This window comes from Rhipicephalus sanguineus, chromosome 10, assembly GCF_013339695.2.
Source record: "Rhipicephalus sanguineus isolate Rsan-2018 chromosome 10, BIME_Rsan_1.4, whole genome shotgun sequence".
Classification (NCBI taxonomy): Eukaryota; Metazoa; Arthropoda; class Arachnida; order Ixodida; family Ixodidae; genus Rhipicephalus; species Rhipicephalus sanguineus.
Genome location: NC_051185.1, coordinates 130829742 through 130851640, shown reverse-complemented (window position 1 = coordinate 130851640; position 21899 = coordinate 130829742). Strand labels below are relative to the sequence as shown.

The window sequence follows — 21899 nt, the reverse complement described above, 5'->3', positions numbered from 1 at the left end:
TTTTAGGGGCGAAGCTCCTTAAGGCGGCACCCGTTCGTCCCTCGTAGTCGTAGTAGTGCGTAACCAGTCGTAACGCTAGTACCAGATCCTGACCTCCAAGGTGGTGCCGGTGGGAGATTTTTCCTGTGCGTTGTTGAACAATAAAAAATTCGCAGCGTGCGCGTTAACTAAAAGCCGAATTCTTCTGTCTCTCATTGCCCATTAGCAGCCATTGACCTGTTCCAGTAGGAAACGTTAGTAGAAGTAGAAGTGTAAGTGTTAGCTAAAAGCCGACTTCTTCTGTCTCTCATTCCCATTAGCAGCCATTGTTTACCTCCAAGGTAGTGCCTGCTGAGATTTCTCCTGTGCGTGATTAAACATTAAAAAATTTGTTCAAAACGCCGTTGATTGATGAAATAAACCAACGAAAGACGGCAGATGTGTTCTAAAAGAAAAACGAAAGAACGCCAGATGTTTTCTAAAAGCAAAACGAAAAGGCGCCAGCTGCTTAACGAAATACGCCAGATGTTTTCTAAAGCAATGGTTTTCTAAACAATGAAAATTCAAAGCGTACATGTAAAATTAAAGTGAGCTGCAAGTCGTCATAACTCTCATCGAACCTTTAGTATAAACGCGCCCGATCTCACGTCGGTGATGATGTACTGGGCAGAATTCACGGAAGATTCACGGTTTACCGATGAACCTCCGCAGCTTCGCCTACTCATCATCATTCACTCCGTGGATATGCTGTGATTTTTTCTTTCGAGTAGATGTTGTTTCATTAAACTATTGCTAGCCCCAGCGAGGCGAAAACAGCGCGTAGAGACGATTACGAACAGACACAAGAGAAGGCACATACACAGGCGCTGACTAACAACTGAAGTTTATTGCTCATATGCCAGGAAAATAAATAGCACGTATCAACAAAAAACCAATACGAAGAGAGGCACAGCAAAAGAAGCAAGGCTTGATAGGACACTCAAAGCAGTTAGCCAGTGGGACCGTGAGTATCTAGCCCCTGATAGGAAGGCTAGCTCTTTATCTAAAAGGGCTATTGATGGGACGCTTACGCAGTGTCGTATCAGTGTCCTTCCATGTGTCCTTTGAGTGTCCTATCAAGCCTTGCTTCTTTTGCTGTGCCTCTCTTCGCATTGGTTTTTTGTTGATACGTGTTATTTATTTTCGTGGCGTATGAGCAATAAACTTCAGTTGTTAGTCAGCGCCTGTGTCTGTGCCTCTTCTTGTGTCTGTTCGTATTCATCTCTACGCGCTGTTTTCGCCTCGGTATGAACAACCAACTAGCTCGAAACGTGTCACTCTAGCCCCAGCGTTTGTATTCTTCAAAATTTCTCCTCTTGTGCACGCGTCTTTCAAGGCAGGGTTCTAAACTATGTCCCAGCAACAGACTCTTCTTGTATGCGAGATTAATTTCGACAAGACGGATAAACCCATCCTCCGGGTCGACAGCTTCGCTTTTTTGACTGGTGCGTTGAGCAAAGCGTTTCAGAGTGCCCAGTTTTTCGCCAACTGCCCTTAACAGGACAGGTGTCTGAAGACCATCCACGATGTGGATACTTCGTTTCGACGGCGTGTCACGGTAGGACATTGTCATGTGCGTTTCTTATTATCACTTTTGCTGTACTCGGTTTTCGCCCGCAAAGACTGTCAGCAACGCTCAGCGCAAACCGCGCCTCATTGTTCGAGAAGCTTCGCGATTATTGTAGATCGTTTTGTTAAGGTTGCGCGCAAGGCGCAAACACTAGAGCTTGCGCGACAACCAGCGATAACGCTGGATTCGACGGCACATGGATAAACGCCGACGCGCTTCACCGCTTGGCACCACTTCACCGCTTGACGGCCGACGTCCTGTTCGCCGTTATCAGTGTACAGCGTGTGTTGCTGTGGTTTGAGTTTTCATTCCCCAGCCACAAGTTCGGCCAAATAAACAGTTTCATCTTGAACACGCCGGCTGCTGTCTTCGTCGACGTCACGACCACGTGACATCTGGTGGAGGTGCTTCACGTTCCATGGGCCGAACAACCCACTCCAACCATGAGCCGAACCCGCACCGTCAAGGGGACACCGACGCCAACGCTGACCAGCGAGCCAGGCGCAGGCAGCAGGGTCTCCCACCAGAATACGGACCACTACCCGACAAGAACAAGACCACGATGACGAAGACGACATGCACCGTGACGGCTGCTGTGTCACCTCAACGAGTCGCAATTAATGAGCCCAGGGAGCCGCCGACTTTCCGAGGATCACCATGTGAAGACCCGGAAAGCTGGTTGGAAAAATACGGCCGAGTTGCTCAGTTGAACAACTGGGACTGTGACGAGAAACTTCGCCATGTGTACTTCGCCCTTGAAGATAGCGCCAGGACCTGGTTCGAAAACAGAGAGGCCACACTGACGACCTGGGACGTATTTCGCGCCGCATTCCTGGGAACCTTCGCAAGTTTCGTGCGTAAGGAAAGGGTCGATTGAAACCGTGCTGGAAAGCCGTATCATCATCATCATCATCATCAGCCTGTCTACGCCCACTGCAGGGCAAAGGCCTCTCCCATGTTCCGCCAATCAACCCGGTCCTGTGCTTTCTGTTGCCACGTTATACCTACAAACTTCTTAATCTCATCTACCCACCTAATTTTCTGTCTTCCCCTCACGCGTTTACCCTCTCTTGGAATCCAGTCAGTTACCCTTAATGACCACCGGTTATCCTGCCGACGTGCTACGTGCCCGGCCCATATCCATTTCTTCTTCTTAATTTCAACTATGATATCCTTAACCCCCGTTTGTTCCCTGACCCACTCTGCTCTCTTCCTGTCTCTTAAGGTTACACCTATCATTTTCCTTTCCATCGCTCGCTGCGTCGTCCTCAATTTAAGTTGAACCCTCTTTGTAAGTCTCCAGGATGGGATGGTGCTCATTCGGCAAGCATTGTCAAATCATGAATGGTAGTCTACCACTATCTCTCAAGAGGAAGGTATATAACAGCTGCATCTTACCGGTACTTACCTACGGAGCAGAAACCTGGAAAGCCGTATACAGCTCCCAAAACGAGAACGCTGGAATATACAAAGAAGAAATGACCCGCCTGTTCCGTCACGCCCACCATGCCATGTCTGAGGAGAAGAAACTCCCGTTCCTAATTCGAGGAGTCAAGCAAGAGCTGTTTGCGGGCCTTGTTCGCAACCCGCCCCGGAGTGTCAACGAATTCCTTACAGAGGCCACAGCAATAGAAAAGGCGCTTGATATGCGGACAAGGCAGTACAACCGCCGCTCACCACAACCAACTACGCAGAAGTTCAAGCCCTCAGCACCGACGACCTGCGCGAGACCATCCGAGCGGTCCTGCGTGGAGAGCTGCGTTTGTTTCTGGAATCACAGCCTCGAGTAAACTCGATCAACGACATTGTTCGTGAAGAAGTCCAGCAAGCGTTGGGCATTCCCGAACCACCGCAGCCGCATGCGGAGGCTATGAGCTACGCTGCTGCAGCGCGTCGTAGCGCTCCCCCTCGGCGCCCACGGGAAGACGCCGCACCACTGCAGTTCCGCCGCCAGATACCGCCGCCACGGCCGCCGACGCCATACCGCCCGACTGTCGGCCATAGCAACGCTCCGAGGAAGACCGACTTGTGGTGTGCCCCCGACTACCGTCCGCTCTGCTACCACTGCGGGGAGGCCGGCCACACGTGCCGCCGCTGCCAGTACCGACACATCGGGCTACGCGGATTCGCCGTCAACGCGCCGCTCCCGCAGCCGGACGAACGGCCTCGTGACATCGACGACTACCTCACCGGAACACAGTGGCAAGAACGACGACCTTCCCGCTCGCCGTCGCCAGGCCGCTACATGTCACCGCACCGCCGGCTGTACACTAGCCCAAACCGGGGCCGGTCGCCTATCCCGTATCCGGGAAATTAAGGGCAGCATCCGATGGAGGTGCGGTTGCTGTACGACGAAATGCCGAAGATCCTCCGCGGCCGCCGACGACGAGACCTGCAGAACGCGACGCGAAGCAGACGAAGCCCTGCCGACGAAACCTCGTGCACCAAAGAAGACCTGACAACGCAGCATGGAAGCACCGCAACAAATCGACGCAGCCGTGATCCGACGCCGCGACCTAACCGCAACGCAAGGCGACGGACTAGCGACTTCGACGTTCTCATCGACGGCCACAACGTCTGCGCTCTCGTCGACACTGGGGCCGACTATTCCGTCGTCAGTGGCCTATTCGCCACCACGCTGAAGAAATTAAAGAGAGCTTGGAGTGGACCTGAAATCTGGACAGCTGGAGGCCACCTGATAACGCCGATTGGTGTGTGCACGGCGAGAGTCACCATCAATAACCGGACTTATCCTGCGAGCTTTGTCTGCTCCAGGGTTGTGATACTTGGAATGGTCTTCGTAAGTGACCACGGCGCGGTCATTGACCTGAGGTCTGAGTCGATAACACTAACCGCAGACAAAGCGCTCCCGCCCCACGCGACTCCAGGGAACCATGCACTGAATGTGTAGAAGAGCAGGTCACCGTTCCGCCGCGCTCCAGCGTCATTATTAGAGGCCGGATTTTTAGGCACTAAAAAGCGCGTTTTTGGCGCCAAGAATAGGCAGGCAAAACACCGTTTTAGGCCTCCAAAATCGTAAATTTAGGCACAATAAATTTTTACATAAATTCAAGTAATTTCAAACAAAGGTGTGCCCGACCTGTATATACGACAGGACAGCCAGAAATGGTGTTTATGATGGCACAAGGGCGCAAACGGTTCAACATAGCCATGCAGTTGTCCCTTTTCCTGCAGCTCGGTCTCCCTGCGACAACGGTGGAGGACTTCCTATTTCCCGCACGGTCGAAGCTACAAGCCCTTCGAGCCTTCCTCGAGTTTGCGGCTTCTGCTGACCTCGCCGCCTTATAGACGAACGCTTTGGCTTCGTGCTCCCGCCTTCGTTGACAAGACACTCTTACCACGCTACTCACTCCTTTCTATCTTCTTTTCTTCTATCATCTTTACTTCCAATTCCCCATCCCTAAAGGCGCTGAGCCGAGCCCCCACGAAGGGAGGCAGAAAATAGCGTCCCTTTTCAGTTCTTCTTCCACCAACCACTCTCTTTCCCTCACGGTTCGCAGAACACGGTCTCTCCTTTTATTGCCTAGCATGGTGAGTCAAGTGCCAACCGCCGAATCAACGCACTCCTGGGTCTCTTTATTTTCGGCGTGTCTGAGAAGGGCAGCACAGGAGCAGATACCCAGACCGCTAAAAGACCAGAAGGGAGGGATGCCTCATAATGGCCGGGGCTAATCGCGTAGGGTCAGTTTCTCCCCTGCTGGTGAACACCCCAAAGGGCCCCTCACCGTGTTGGAGCATTTCGAGCTGACAAGTGTAATTCATGCACTGGGCGCTCACGATCACGTCTGCCAAGGTTTACAACGCTACGCGCCGCGGAAAGATGTGGAATTTCAAACTGAACGCCGTTGCCCTTCTCGTAGGCGCGCGCCCCAAGATCGAAGGGCTGACGTACAACAATGAGTGGTCCTGCGTCGTGCAGGAAGGGCTGACGTTCAACAATGAGTGGTCCTGTGCTCTTACGTCGCTCACCTACGTAGACATTGATGCTCTGAGTCTCTGACGTCGCCAACAATAGCACATGACGCTGCGAGAAGTATTCGAGACATGTGTAATTTGTTTAATCTGTTGCTTCACTGAATGACCGAATGCTGAGAGAAATAATAAAACAGAGAAACGGAATTTAACGGCGAAACTGTTAAGGCTAGCCGTAATGTGTGCGGCTACCAGAAAACAACGGATATGTGCCACGGCCTATCAGAAAAGTATCACCATCGTGAACGGCCGGTACGTGCCACAGAAATTGGGCAAGTCCCACTACTCACCACTGCTCAACTAAAGATGAAGAAGGCAACATTTAGCCCAAAAAATGGATGAGAAACGATGACGGCACGACGCAGACCCCGAGTACGTACAACGAGAGAATACTAGGCAACGGGAAAGGCAACGGCGGCTTCGAGAAGACTCCGAAGCGATGGAAGGCCTACGTGAACGACGACGTGCCCGTAGATCTATGACAGGTGCGAACGCTTGGTTTCAGCGCGAGGTTCTGTCTCGGGGAATTTCGACATCCGTGTCGTGTGTGTGACTGTCTGGTTTACCTCGAACCTCTCTACGCTGAGGATCAACGTAGAAACAACCTGTATCACTTAGCTAAGGCCTAGAAAGAACCTAGAAGCAACCAGACGAGTCTTCACAATCGTCCAGTTTTGCTGTTTCGAGGATTGCCCGGCGTAGTGCAAGCTTTGCCAATTTTTTCCGTTTTAACACGAAAGTGTTTTATGCCGGGGTCCACCAAGATCATGACGAACCTATGACCTCTCGTTCCGCGACGATGGCTGGCAGGTGTTTAGCCCACTGAGCTACCACCGAACACATAACGCAGGCTACATGAACGCACCTTTTATATATCACACTTGCCTCTCACAGTGCTCTTGCATGGATGGAAGGATGGATGCTATAACGGGGTGGTCACACGTGTGCCACCAGGCTCGAAAAAAAAAAAAAAAGCCGCGCCGTTGCTGCGACCGTCCCGTTCGGCGCGTTTCCAATAGAAATGTAATTTCATTTAACACACCGCCAGGTGGTGGCTTTAAATGGATGCTGAAGTGGTTTTACAATTCGGTAAAACTTTGTTGTTAACAAGGACCAACATTATTGTCCACGATGGCGTAATCTTTTTCGCTGTTGTGGCAGCAGGAGCTTTAAAATACGCGAAAGAAAAGTTCGTCTTGCTCCGCCCACGCGAACGCGCCGAAAGTGTGGGCGTGACCGGAACTACGTCATCGTCGGTAGTTTTGGCCACGCTGGTAGAATAACGGGTGGCCCGACCCGCCGCTCCGCCAATGCGCCGCGCGTGTCACGGAGGTGCTCGAATTGCCGCCGCTTTTCCGCAAGGTGGCAGCAGGTATACTCTGGGCCGATATCTCCGCTCCGGCGCATTTGAAAGCATGTGGCCAGTGTGCGTCGCGAGCATTTAAACTGCAATTTACATCTTTAATTTTTGAGAAAGAGATCCGCGGTGTATTTATTACACCAAAAGGCCTAGAGCAAGACTGAAGAGTTGCCGTCGCTTAGAACGGACGCGCCACTAATGAAAGCATGCAACGCAACCAGCGTTGCAGCCGCGTCTCTTCCTTTCTGCTTGGTCAAATTCGATAAAGGCGGTGGCGTCCGTGGGTGCAAGCGTCCGAAGAGCAAGAGCGTCTCTTTGTGACGCAACCAGCGTCGCAAAGTCGCAATCAGCCTTCGAGTCATGATCACGGCCAGATCACTGTGGTCGTGATTACGTGATCCCACGGCTTGAGATCTGCTCTTATGCGTCGCGTTTGTTGCGCTCTGTCAAACCAACGTGCGCGATCGCATCGGTGTTTCCGCTCACTTTGTAAGCTGGAACCACGGCTGAAACCACGGTGGCTCGATCTGTGCCGCTGATGCGGCGGCCACCATGGGACGAAAATGCTTTGCTCCAAATTGAAAATCTGGCTACAAAACGTCCAAAGAAAAGCTATGTCTTTTCTCCGCGCCGAAAGACGAAAAGCGACTGCAGTTGTAGAGAAATGCAATTCCATGGAAAGACCGCCAGCTACAGTCCTCCGACATACATACGATAACGTGAAAACCAAATGCTTTTTTTTAACACGAAAGTGTTTTATGTCGGGGTCCACCAAGTACATCGGTCACGGATATGACGTTGGTAAAATGGACACCAACGGGTGAGAAAGAAAAAAACCAAGAAAAAGATACCCCGCTGGGAATCGAACCCACGACGTTGCGGCCGCGACGGCAAGCGCCCGACGCCCTACCCACTAAGCCATCTCTGGAGATGCTAGGCACGGCGCGAACGTGCCTTATATCTTTCACACATTCTCTTTCGCGGCGGGCGGAGCGGGGCGGTGCCGCCGTCTGTTAGAGGTGAAAAGAAGTAATGCTTCACGATAGAGACTTACTAGCGCTCTACTCCGAGATTGCACGCGATATCTGAGGTCATGGTTAAAGCGTCTCGATACCAGAGAGGTAGAGTGGCCGCGCTGGCGTCGCCGAGGCACCCTTGACGCAGTTACGTTCTTTGCCTTTGGCTTCGTGTTAGCGTGCGTCGTCTCATCGGAGTAGTGCAGCTTCCACGTGCACCAACGGGATTTCTCCGTCGCCGACTGCTTCAAATGCGAGAGCACCGACTAACAAAACTGCTGCAATATGCGTTGCAGAAAGGACGCGATTTCGACAGGCGAATGTCGTGCCCTGGTGGAGCAAGAGCAGCGTCTGCGAGACAGAGGCCAGCAAGACGCACGCGTTTGCGGCTCAGGCTACGAACCTCTACCTCCCGTGCTGCTGAAGCGCAGTGTGTGTTATGTATGCATGAGCACAGGCGTCGGCTACCCATTACTAGAAAGCGCACACCGTGGCGTTTCTCTCCTTAATTGACGACGCTTTGAAGAAGTGCATACCGGGTACCAGTGTTGATTATGAGCTTGTTGATATCATCCTTACGCGGGATTCACGATTCGCTGTGTCCAAATATATGTTCACACCGTCAGCTACCACAACGGTTTAATCATTATCATGGGCGTTATTCGTCGCGATAGAGACATGCTGTCAACATGGCTGCATCCACGTCAAACGGTGCTATAGCTGCCAAACACGAATATACATTGTACAAGCTCTCATATATCACTACACAATAAGCACTACTTCTGTGAAGACACGTTTCACTTTCGTGTTATACCGATTCCTATGACGGAGGGATCAGCCATGTTTTTTTACTCTGTACACTCGCCGGTAGGAATTTTCACGCTTTCAAAAAAAAAAAAAAAAAAAAAAAATATACGCGCACGTCTCTTGCAATCGGCACCCTGTGACAGTCATATCGGGACTACCCGCGTCGATTAAAAAATTTTAAGCTTCACAAAGCCTGGCGCTCTTACTTTTGCGGTCGAAGCTGGCAAACAGCCACTACAAGCTAGTAAAAGCACAAACAACCGTTTAAAGCCACAAAATTAGCTAGAGAAACCGGTTTTTACAGCACAGCGAGAGCTTGCGGTGCGCGTCTTTCGGCCCCAAAACTCGTCGCGAACCTAGCGGCGCCCGCGAGCAACTCGAGCAGTACGGCGACGCGCTCGCGGCGCTCGATGGGCCACCTGTTTTATTCTACCACCGTGGTTTTGGCGGAGCCGTGGCCTCCGTGACTACTTCTGGCTGCGCGAGTTGGTGGAACTGATCGCGAAGGCCATGCTTTTACAGAGCTGATGGCGCCGATGACGCGGCACACCGAAGTTGACGTCACCGCCTTCGCTCAGCAGTTCAAGAAGCCCTGCGGCAGCAGCCGCTGTTTTTTTTTTTTTGCCTAGAAATGCCATTTGCATTCACTTCTGTGAACTCTTACATTGGTTTTCGTAGTCAGCAAGGATCAAACTATGATTACACATTCCCAAGTCATTTTTTGTAAAAAAAAATCACAGCATATCCACGGAGTGAATGATGATGAGTGGGCGAAGCTGCGGAGGTTCATCGGTAAACCGTGAACCTTCCGTGAATTCTGCCCAGTACATCATCACCGACGTGAGATCGGGCGCGTTTATACTAAAGGTTCGATGAGTTATGACGACTTGCAGCTCACTTTAATTTTACATGTACACTGTGAATTTTCATTGTTTAGAAAACGATTGCTTTAGAAAACATCTGGCGTCTTTCGTTAAGCAGCTGGCGTCTTTTCGTTTTGCTTTAGAAGCATCTGGCGTTCTTTCGTTTTGCTTTTAGAAAACATCTGGCGTCTTTCGTTGGTTTATTTCATCAATCAACGGCGTTTTGAACAAAATATTTATTGTTGAATCACGCACAGGAGAAATCTCACCAGGCACTACCTTGGAGGTAAACAATGGCTGCTAATGGGAATGAGAGACAGAAGAAGTCGGCTTTTAGCTAACACTTACACTTCTACTTCTACTAACGTTTCCTACTGGAACATGCCAATGGCTGCTAATGGGGAATGAGAGACAGAAGAATTCGGCTTTTAGTTAACGCGCACGCTGCGAATTTTTTATTGTTCAACAACGCACAGGAAAAATCTCCCACCGGCATCACCTTGGATGTCAAGATCTGGTATTAGCGTTACGACTGGTTACGCACTACTACGACTACGAGTGACGAACGGGTGCCGCCTTAAGGAGCTTCGCCCCTAAAAGTGCCTCAACTTCCCTTTAACCCAAACCGCGCTCATAGCATCCACCCATATCGAAAAATAGCTCTCCGACGCTCGCCTGGCTGTCGTACCGCGTTCCATGCTCGCCCTGTGTGAATTAACTGCCAGGCTAGAGGGAAGACACGACGCGCGTAGCGTTTCTCTTCGCGTTTCACGACGCTTTGGAGGAGTGCATATCGAGTATCATTGTTTATTATGTGCTTGTTGATGCCATATTTGCGCGGCATTCCCCCCCATATGCGGTGTCCACGTATATGTTGAGAACTTCAGCTACCGCAAGGGTTAAATCGTGATCATGGGCGTTAGTTGTCGGTACGGAGATGTGCCACTAGGCGTCAACGTGAGTGCGTTCACATCAGGCGGTGCTACATCTGCCAAGCAATAGACATCATACAAGCTCTGGTTTACCAGTGCACTAAAGCAATCAACTACCACTGTGACAACACGTTTCACGTTCGTGTTATACCGATTCCTATGACAGAGGGATCAACCATCTTTTTAAAGACGATAGTCTTTCTTGGGGAACTTAAACGCAGAAATTTTGGTCTGTCTTTCTGTTTGTCGGCACGTCACTCGATTCAACCACCCGGCCGAAGTTGAACCACTTGCTTACCGCCCACCCAACTTGAACTGTTACGGCTGTTCCTACTTGTGAACGTTGTCGATCAAAAACTAAATATTACGCATATCTGAGGCGCAACATCATTAGGTAAATATTAGGTGGTGTGTTCCTTTATTAGAAAATACATAGATACGCAATTTTAAAGACCGCAGTTTCTTAAGCTGCGCTGAAACCTGTATTCCTCCGTGCCCTCTGCACAAGCTCATGTTGTGTTTCGGTTTCGGTTCAGTATTGCATTGTACGAATGACAGGGGGCGCCGCTCTGGCATTCCTGTTTTACCCAGGCGACGTGTAAATAAGAGAGTTTGTGGAGAGTACTCGTTGAGTGTGGACCTTCCTTCTACTTCGGCGCATCGCGCCAAACCGCGTGTTCGGGCTGGCCGGCGTCCCCGCCGGTCGCGTTGGTCACCGCCGGTCTTCATCTGCCGCTGCGCCGGGACTACCAGCCCGCAACACAGCACTCATGTTTCCCGACGTCATGCCAGATGGCGTCCATATCTCACGCAGCGTAGAGTCACTGGAAAATCAGAGTACCGCAAAGGTAGGCTGCACGCTGGCAACATTGGGTGGCGGCGGCCATGTCCCTTCCAGACCGTTTGGCGCGTTGCTAGCGTGTGTTGAGAAGTGACCGATCTCTTAGCCTCAGTGCCGTGTTACGCTCGGCAGAACGGCATTATGTGTGTGTGTTTCTTCTAGAGGATATTAGAAGTGATATCGAGTCATCGACAGGTATGGATCGACTGCGCAGTTAGCGGTGTAACTAATGAAACGTACGGCGAATGTTGCCATGTGCTCGCGAACTCTCTTCATGGCTTCATCGGTCTCTTTTCGTGTCACGCCCGGGCGTGTTCGCTAGGTCCGGATCTGTAAACATAGTTGCATTAGCGCAGCGACATCGTGCAAGATGCCATTTACTTCGACATTTGGTGAATCTTGACTGTTTGCGCTAGCTTTGCAGTCGGTGTTCAGGTTCACTGCACTCGAGAACGTTATCAAACATCAAGAACATTCAACACTGCGTCCTTCGACTGATTGCTGACGCATAGCTTGCTTGCATCCGTGCTTGCTGTTCAACTGGTTGACATGTGTAATAGAAGTTGTGTGTGTACGGTAATTGGAAGTTGTGCGCGACGTCTTGATTCGGAACGCCAGCAGCCGAACGCACGGGCGAATCGGCGTGCGGTAGGTAAGGTGCATCTTATCTTACGATACGTAGAAAATAGGCCATCAAAAATTATTGACATCACTACTTAATTGTTTCATTTCCTATTTCTTCTCTCCTTAATATTCCCAACATTGCAATGAATTTGCAAATATTTTGCTGTGTTCTGACAAACAGTTCTTTTTTTGGCGTTGCCAGCGCGTAAACAGCTGGGGTTCGGTTTCTGCACTGCTGCGCTTTTTTTTTCATAATGCACTCTTATTAAAACTTCCTCGGCACGGTGCTTTATGTTCTTTTCATCAGAAATAGCACATCCCGGAATTTTTAAAGCGCATGCTACTGCAACACACTATGTATATATAGCTAGGACTCGCATAAAATCGACCCCCTCGATGCGTGGTATCTGTTTTTTTTTTTGCTGTGACCATTTATCCCCAACTATACATTATTTTAAGGCTACGCTCCGTGCAATGCAGCATTAGCAGCATTTTTTGCAACAAATGCAAAATACGCTTGATAACATTGATAACATACCAAGTTTATCAACAGAGTTCCACGCTTCTGTTTTGTGATATGCCAAAGATCATGCCACAATTGTCTTCAAGGTATACCAGTAAACAATTATTATTTTAATAAATCTCGATTTCGCTCTCGTGCGTGACACGCTTATAACTCGGATAGCATGCGTAATATGTTCAACAGATCGAGATATAAACAGCCGAGCAAATATAAAGGTATGTCCGCCGCGGGGGTATAGCGGTTACGGTGCTCGGCTGCTGACCCGAATGTCGCGGGTTCAATCCCGGCCGCGGCGGTCGCATTTCGATGGAGGCGAAATGGTAGAGGCCCGTGTACCTAGATTTAGGTGCACGTTAAAGAACACCAGATGGTCGAAATTTCCGGAGCCCTCCACTACGGCGTCTCTCATAATCATATCGTGGTTTTGGGACGTAAAACCCCAGATATTATTATTAAATATAAAGGTATGTAGTTTTCAATATCGCTGACCATAGCGAACCGAAAAGGTGAAGTATCCTGTCGCATAAGATCTTTTCCAGCAAAGTTAGTGTAGTTCACTGCAGGAAGAAGTGTTATTCGAGGGGGGCGAATTCGTTCTGGGCAACTTTGCAGCCACGTAGAACGGCGCTCTTTGACATTAATTTTTCCCACACGGCAAACGAGATTCCCAGAGTAGCTCACCAGTAACGTTCGATAGATGGTGAGCTACTCTCTTCTGGCATCTGCATGCAGTGGCGTAGCCATCTGCATGACGCGTTTAAAAAAGCGTCGAAGTACTTTTGGGGACCGTGATACTGCTAAATGTCCGGCCACGCTCTGCATTGAGCGCGCCTGCACCCAAAGCGCTTGGAAGGGATATGGCGGCGAGAGGTCACGTGATGTGAGTAAGCCAATCGCGCCGGCGGCGGCGCGCGGAAAACAGATGCGATACTCTGAAATTTTAACACGAAAGTGTTTTATGCCGGGGTCCACCAAGTACATCCGTCACGGATATGACGTTATAAAATGGACGCCAACAGGTGAGAAAGAAAAAACCAAGAAAAATATACCCCGCTGGGAATCGAACCCACGACGTTGCGGCCGCGACGGCAAGCGCCCGACGCTCTACCGAGTAAGCTAACTCGGGAGATGCCAGACACGGCGCGAACGCGCCTTATATCTTTCACACATTCTCTTTCACGGCGGGCGGAGCGGGGCGGTGCCGCCGTCTGTGAGGTGTGAAAAGAAGTAATGCTTCACGATCGACACTTACTAGCGTTTCATCCGAGATTGCACGCGATATCGGAGGTAATGGTTAAAGCGTCTCGATACCAGAGAGGTAGACTGGCCGCGCTGGCGTCGCCGAGGCACGCTTGACGCAGTTACGTTCTTTGCCTTTGGCTTCGTGTTAGCGTGCGTCGGCTCATCGGAGTAGTGCAGCTTCCACGTGCAGCAACGGGATTTCTCCGCGGCCGACTGCTTCAGTTGTGAGAGCACTGACTAACAAAACTGCTGCAGTATGCGTTGCAGAAAGGACGCGATTTCGACGGGCGAATGTCGTGCCTTGGTGGAGCGGGAGCCGCGCCTGCGAGACAGAGGCCAGCGGAACGCACGCGTTTGCGGCTCAGGCTACGAACCTCTACCTCCCGTGTTGCTGAAGCGCAGTGTGTTATGTATGCATGAGCACAGGCGTCGGCTACCCATTGCTAGAAAGCGCACACCGTGCCGTTTCTCTCCTTAATTGACGACGCTTTGAAGAAGCGCATACTGGGTACCAGTGTTGGTTATGAGCTTGTTGATATCATCCTTACGCGGGATTCACTATTCGTTGTGTCCAAATATATGTTCACATCGTCAGCTACCACAACGGTTTAATAATGATCATGGGCGTTAGTCGTCGCGATAGAGACATGCTGTCAACATGGGTCCATCCACGTCAAACGGTGCTATAGCTGCCAAACACGAATAGACATTGTACAAGCTCTCATATATCACTACCACGACCTGTTTTTTTTTTTATGTAGCGGCCGTGTCACTACACAATAAGCACTACTTCTGTGAAGACACGTTTAACTTTCGTGTTATACCGATTCCTATGACGGAGGGATCAGCCATGTTTTTTTCCAGTGACTCTAACGCAGCGCCTCTTCTATCGTCTTTAGACGACATTTGCAGCGAAGCTCGCAGATACGCAGCCAATTTTTCTTTTCTTGCTTACTTCTAATCGCAGCGATATGCCAGACTAATCTGCCTCAATTTCGCATGCGTTCGTGTTCTCGCCATTCCCGCGTCGTGCCGATGCTAGCCCGGACAACGCTTGGCGCCTTTTTGGTGCATCGTCCCTTACAGCAGTTCTAGCTGTGAGACGTGGTGTATCCCAGTAACAGTACATGATCCGAGCGGGCCTCTCCAAACGTGCGCGTACCGAGGGGTCCATCCCACAGAAACGAACGCCGAAACGACACAACAGCGATCGCGTTCGCGAGCTGGCCATGGCACCTCATGCGCATGTCAACTTGCGTGCGCATGACGTGTTGATGCGTCTGCGTCATGTCATTCTACGGCTCCGGTACTGAATAGGGCAGGGAAGGAACTTGGCTTGTGAAGGCTACACGGGGCTAGTGGCAAGGGTTTCAAGATCACCTTCTCGCATCACGGCTCACAATGAACCAATTTGAAACATCCTTGTGGTAAAACGCTCTTCATTGAGCACGCAACAACTCCCAGTGTCTACATTCTCTTATGTCACTTCGTGAGCAGCTTTTTCAGAAGTAAATTACAAAGAAATCAAAAGCCATGTGCGCAGCACATTAGTTATTTTGATCTAAACCCTCCTTTCCCCTGACGGCACTCCACGGTTTCGCATTCGTTCTCCACCTTCCCGCGGCGGCACAGAGGGACCTCCTGTTTCCTGCCCACCGCCACACCCAGGGCAGGGCATGGATAGATAAGCACCTGCTTAAGCATATAAATAAGAGAGACAGGCTATACGGTTCATTCTTGCAAACTAAATCACCGGAAGCATTAAAAGCACTTAAAGAACACAGCAACTACGTGACAAAACAATTAAGGACTGCTAAGATACAGTATCATTTTAATCTCTTCAACTTATCTGCAGGAGGCCCTGATACGGCTTGGGGGACACTCGCTTCGGTAACTGTGACCGCGCTCGAAAAAACAACTACACTCCTAAAAGACGGCATTGAACTAAAAGGGGTTGATTGTCCCTTGGTGAGGCATCAGATAATATCGATTTCTGGTACATGAACTCACCTAACCGTCAGTCAGTGTTCCTTAGGGGAACGGTTGCAACGCAAGAAGTTATCTCTTCATTCTCATCACTAACTAACGGCTGAGCCATTCAAATAGCGCCGGCAATGCTCGTCACTGACATAACTGCATCCCGTACATTTTTAATCGGTGTTCATCAACAGGCGCTTTCCCGGTAGCACGCAGACGGCAAAGCTCGAAAGAGGCGACAAGAATGATCTTTCAAGTTACTGCCGTGTATTAGTGTTGCCTGTTTAATCGAATGGTTTAGAGAAGGTGATTTTAACACGGCTCTGTTCATTTACTGATCAGTTTAACATGGTAAGTCCCGCGCAGTTCGGTTTTCGTAAAAACAGGTCAACTGAATTAGCCCTGTTGATCCAAAAGGAGCTGGTATTCCAAAATTTCAGGAAAAGAAAATGGTGCTTGGAATTTTTCTCGATTTTTCCAAGGCCTTCGACCTTATCAGACATAACGTTTTGCTTAAAAAACATGATCTTTATGGTACTCGCGGGGTAGCTCATTTTCTTATTACGTCCTACCTTCAGCACATGTCGTAGCTTTAGCCGGGGACCATTCTGAGTTGAAATCGATAAGAACAGGCGTCCCGCAGCGGAGCATATTGGGTCCGTATGTTTTCATAGTCTATAAAAACACTTGCAAGTATACACACATGGGCGACCAGTAATTATCTTATGATTAACGTAGAAAAAACACTGCCAGTACTGTTTCATCCGCGTAATAAATAGTTTCAACTATCTCCCATTAAATTAAACAATACTGAAATAGTCTTTCAAATTGCCTGGCGTATATTTCTATCAAACTATGGCATGGCATGGGATTGCCAACTAAATCCCTTAGTAAATTATGTAGAGCAATGGGTACTATGCGTGGTCACGGCAACTACCTTCCTACATCCATTAATATGCTTCTATATAATCCAACGTTTCTTTCTTTAGTTCAATACGGAATTCTAGTATGGGGGACGACTTCAGCAGAAAGCATTCATAGACTGATATTATTGCAAGAAAGAGGAGTACGGCTTGTCTCCAGGGCGCCATGTCTTTGCCATTATGCTGCTTTGTTTACAAAGCTTGGAACTACGAGAATTGAATCCTTGTACACATACAGGCTTTGCCGCATGTATAGAATTGGAAAAATTAAAAATGATGACGCTTTAACACAGCTGCCATCATAGCGACATAATTCTTTTTTTAAATTACGTCAATTCGAACATTGGATTTTTAACACGAACAGAACTAAAGACGATGGCCAAATGCTGCAGTTTCGTTTGCCGAAAGTTTTAAATCAATTACACAAAGAAAATAGTCTCACTGTTTATACTTTGTCGCGAAAAAAGCTACGCGACATACTTATGGGATTGCTTGTGCCGCTATAAGTTCATGCGCGCTTTCTATTCCCCTGTCTTCATCAGTACGCCTTTTCTTTTTTTGACTTGAACTGTGCGAAATGCTTTCACGATAACCTGGTTTGCCAATTAGGACCGCGGTTGTTCCCTATTTTTGTTAGTTCATGCATTATGTATACCTTGTGCTTCTGTTTGACCGCTGTCAAGCTGCCCAGCGTATGAGGTGACCAGGTTCCCCTCAAGCTGCTCAATGCAGTCTTTTTTTGATTGTCCATCCTCGCAACTTTGTTGCAGAGTAAATTCCGCTGAATTCAATTATCTTCCTTCATAAACTTTAATGAGGCAAAGGTTTCTTCTGCCTTGTCGTCCATAAAGTAGACCAATACGTATATTTGTTCCACGGAGCACGTCGAGGCGAGGCCCCTCGCAACGCGAAAACGTTCGCATTGGGGCCACTCGCGTAGATTTGCCGATCCCTCCGATGTTTTGGATTTGAACGCTGCTCATTGCCACTTTTCCTTCCTGATCTTGCGACCCCTGCACCGGACCGCAAGTTGCAGGTGCGAACGTGTGCTGTCACCATGTAGTCTTCGCGAAGGGCGATAAACGTACCACCGACACGTAAGCCTTTCGTCGGCAGGCCGGGCCTGCGTGCTCAGGTTTAATAAAAGTCACAGTTTCGCCTCAAGGCTGAAGCAACCACTTGGAATGTCACACAAAGAACGGCAAGCAGCTCGAAACTTGCTGCCGCTGCTCAAGCACAAAGGACGCACGAAAAGAACACACACAGGGGGAGCACGAACAGCTGCCACAGCTCGACACTTGCGGCGCGCTGCTCTAACACAAAACAGGACGCATGAAAAGAACGCACAGGTATACACGGGACCAGCGCGAACTTACAACTGTCACAGTTGTTACTTCAACTAGCCCCTACTTTGGCTCTTCTAGCAAGCAGCTCACGACTTTAGCAAACGCTTGAGCGAGCCAAGTCACCTTCGTGCGGTGTACAGTTTCAACGCAACCATTGCGGTGAAAGCACAAGACGTACAAACCTCCCCCTTCAAGAGAATAGAGCGCGAGCACAGGCGACCACGCCCTGTATGTCAATGTACAAGTCGGAGGCGCGCATCCAAACCCCGGCGAAACACTAGACAGTTTTAGAATTGGGCACCCAAGCAGAGGGGACCCAAGAAATTTGCGAGCCGCCAGGATGCATCCGAAGAACCCAAGCCACTCTTGGGCTCTTACGCTCGCGGTTGTCCCAAGACCCCAGTATCGAAAACTAGCGTGGGTCGCCAGCGAGACGACGCAAACGCAGCGCGGGCAACGACGCAGCATGGCCTGCGTCTCGCATAGCTTTAATTTCACCACGTGTGCCGTCCCGTGCGCTTGACCGAACGTCGCCTGCGTGCGATCGACGGTGCAAGAAAAGTTTTTTTTTTTTACACCATGGTTTGATCCAACTCTCAAACGCTGCTGATCCTCCCAGCACAAGAGCAGCCCACCAAACGCAGCTACTAGAGGGGTGACGGCCTTTAAAGCGCGCCTTTCGCGCCATCTCACGGGTGATAGAACATTCTGAAGCACCTCCGAGCTCTGCGTACCACCAGCAGTAAATGGTGTATATAAATAGCTCACCGTTACAAGGCTGGAGGACATATGGCGCGTGACAGAGTTGCTAAACGGAACGCGCTGCGGAGCGAGGGGTCACAGGTTCGAATCCCCGGTGGCGTGCATCGGAAACTTTTTCGTTTAATTGTTTTTATTTGTGGCTTTTGATATATACAACTTTAGTAACGTTTGCTAAAGCAAATTGAAGGCTGTGGTGAAATTCGGTTTCAAAATGAGACTGGAGTGCGCTCGGCAGATTTTCTAGAATTTCTTTCTGTGTATTTGAGGTCTACCCATGCTAAATGGAATGATATTGCGCTCCTGCAAAAGAATGGGATTTGCATCAGTTCTTCAATCGCGCCAATGCTTAGCGACATTTACCTTTCAAAAGTTGACAGGCGTGTTTGTGAACGCCTTAAGGACACTTGTGTTGTGAAAGTTTTCAGGTATGTCGATAATTGCGTGGTTTTTCTAAGTGCCCTAAGTGGAGAGAGTAACGCGCAGCTGTTGGAGAGAGGGAAGGAGGAGAGTCGCGCATGCGTAGTGTGAGTGCGGACTGCAACGCTGCGTGCGGATGACCACGCCGCGTTACATACCCCCGAGCAAGAGATACTTCGCATCTAAAAGGTCGTATGTCCATAGATTAGAAAGCAGTCTCGGTGCCCAACTACAGCGCCTCACGAGGGCTGGATTTCCTATGCCTCTTCTGTCAACAGTGGCTGAAAGCCTTCTGATGAAATTAAAAAAAAAGCTAGGAATTCCGAAGCCGAACCCCCAGTGAAGGAGAAGAAGAATGTGTCCGTCATACCGTGTTGCCACATGATTTCCCGCAACCTAAAAAAGGTGGGTGATCGCATAGGTGTAGAAGTGGTTTTTTTCCGTGCCCCAAAAACTGTCCGGGATATGCAAGGCAGTAAGCGCCGCTAGACCTGCACCCAGACGCACGACGAAACACCGTTGACTATTCGTGGAATGCGTGGATGAAGTGGTATACTCCGTTCAGCTGAGCTGTGGAAAAAGATATGTCGGCCAGAGGGGAAGGTGCCTGAATGAGAGGCTGAAGGAGCACCACGTGACGAGGCTGCTGTCGGGGCGCTTGGAAATGTGGTTGTAACCCTATCTTTGAGCGGACTTCTGTGTTGCGCAAATGCGGGGATAAGACAGCGCATGAAATATATGAAGCTGGCGAAATTTACAAGGCAGGTTCCTCGTGGGTAAGCGCTCCTTAACAAAGAAGGACATAGATTTTTGTGATCACGTTGGGGATGAATGTTATGTTCTGGAGAGGATGACGCAGTGGCGCACGTGTTTATGTAAAGGGCTTCCAAGGTTTCTTGCTCTGTGTTTTTTTTTGGGGGGGGGGAGGCGATATCTTGTCTGATTGATGGTTTTCCATAAATAAGCGAGCTCACCCAAGAATAAACCATTAGTTGAAGTCAGCACTCTGTCCCGTGTATTCCTTGCCTATTGTTTCGTTTGTGCTGTTTCACCTACGAATTTTATATATACATTCATGTACATACACGGCACATGACGGCGACGGCAAAAACCCGCCGACAGTGTCCATATAATTGCTATCCCATTAATAACTGTTGGGGTTTTACGTTCCGAAATCACGATCCGATTGTGAAGGACGCCGTAGTGGAGGGCTCCGGAAATTGTGATCATCTGGTGCTCTTTAATGTGCACCTAAGTCTAAGTACACGGGCCTCCAACAGTTTCGCCTCCAATGAAAATGCTGCCACCGCGGCCGGGATTCGATCCCGCGACCTTCGGGTCAGCATTCGAGCGCCATACCCACTAGACCACCGTGGCGAGGCGCCAGCTCACACAGGTCAATTTTTTTTATCGATCTCTGCTGAGACGGCCACCGTATATGCACATGCGTGGCCGGTACATTGCAGACTCCCATTTAATGTTGCAAAATGATCAGCCGCCACAGGGCTCCGAAATTTCGGCACTTGGTGCAACAAAAGCAAGAAGCCAGGAGCGAGAAATCGATACGACAGTGTGACTTTTTTGTAGATGGTGCACACTGGTGTCAATGCGACACCCGCTAAAAGACCTCAGAGACCACCGCACGCATTGGCCTCACTTCGACAGCTAGTTGGACACTATTTTGTGTAGCTGTGCAAATGACTGCTTACTGACATACTTGTTTAATGTCTCATCAAACGCAAAAATTGACCGTCGGCAGCGTCAACACGAGTGATGCAAAAAATTAACACCATCATCCCAAAGGGAACCCTGATGGGATGCGAAGCAGCAGCGTTGCGAACGGGTGGCGTCACGGGTTGAACGGCGCTAACGCGGGTGCTGCGGCGACCGCTGGGAGATTCGTTTGAAGCGATGGCTGGCGTAGGTCTTGTCGTTTCTTCAGAGTGGACACGGGCGCTGGACCGGAGCTGGCGCGCGTTTCGCCTTGACTACCACGGCCTTGTGATCGGTGAAGTGCACGCTGAGAGGTTCCTGCAGACATTCGACGTCGAAGACCAGATCGATGCCGTTCCCCTTATCGTGGTGGGTAGTTTCCGTTCCGCCGACACGCACTTCAGCGAGTGCACGTCACGCATGTAATCGACGAGCCATTATCCTCCTCCTCCGCTGACGCCAACGTTGAAGTCTCCCGCGACTATAAGAGGCGCGCGTCGACACTTCTCGCCGCAATCAGTCAGCGTCTCCTCCAGACAGGGCTGAACCTGTTCCTTCGGCAGGTGGGAGCGAGGTACAGCGGCAGGTGTTGCGGGCGAACGGACGAGGCGGCAGCTGCGGGCGATGCGGCGAGCGCGCGGCAGGCGAGGGAGAGAGTGACGTCAGCGCGCACTGCGAGGGGAGCGTGACGTCAACGCGCAAGAACTGCAGATTGGGCAAGTTGGTGCATTGCAATATCGTACTGGTATAGCGCACCTCAGTTTGAGCATGAAGGAATGAGGAAACAGCGGAGAAGGCAACGCGCAGCTGCGGCGTGACCTACTTTGCACCGCTCCAACACCTGCGGCGAGGGGAGCGCGTTGCGGCGCGTTCGTACGGACGCACGGAGGGACAGCGTTACACAGGCTAGTCAAAGAGCTGCTTAGCATCTAAAATCACTATCGTCACGTGATGAGCCCACCCTGTGAGGTC

General features: G+C 50.1%; 1 protein-coding gene across 3 annotated transcripts in view; it reads right to left on the bottom strand.

Annotated features, from left to right (window-relative positions):
* The window catches only part of LOC119372450 (calcium-dependent secretion activator), a 1123203-nt gene that overhangs the window by 353050 nt on the left and 748254 nt on the right, over positions 1-21899 (bottom strand). The window lies entirely within an intron of this gene.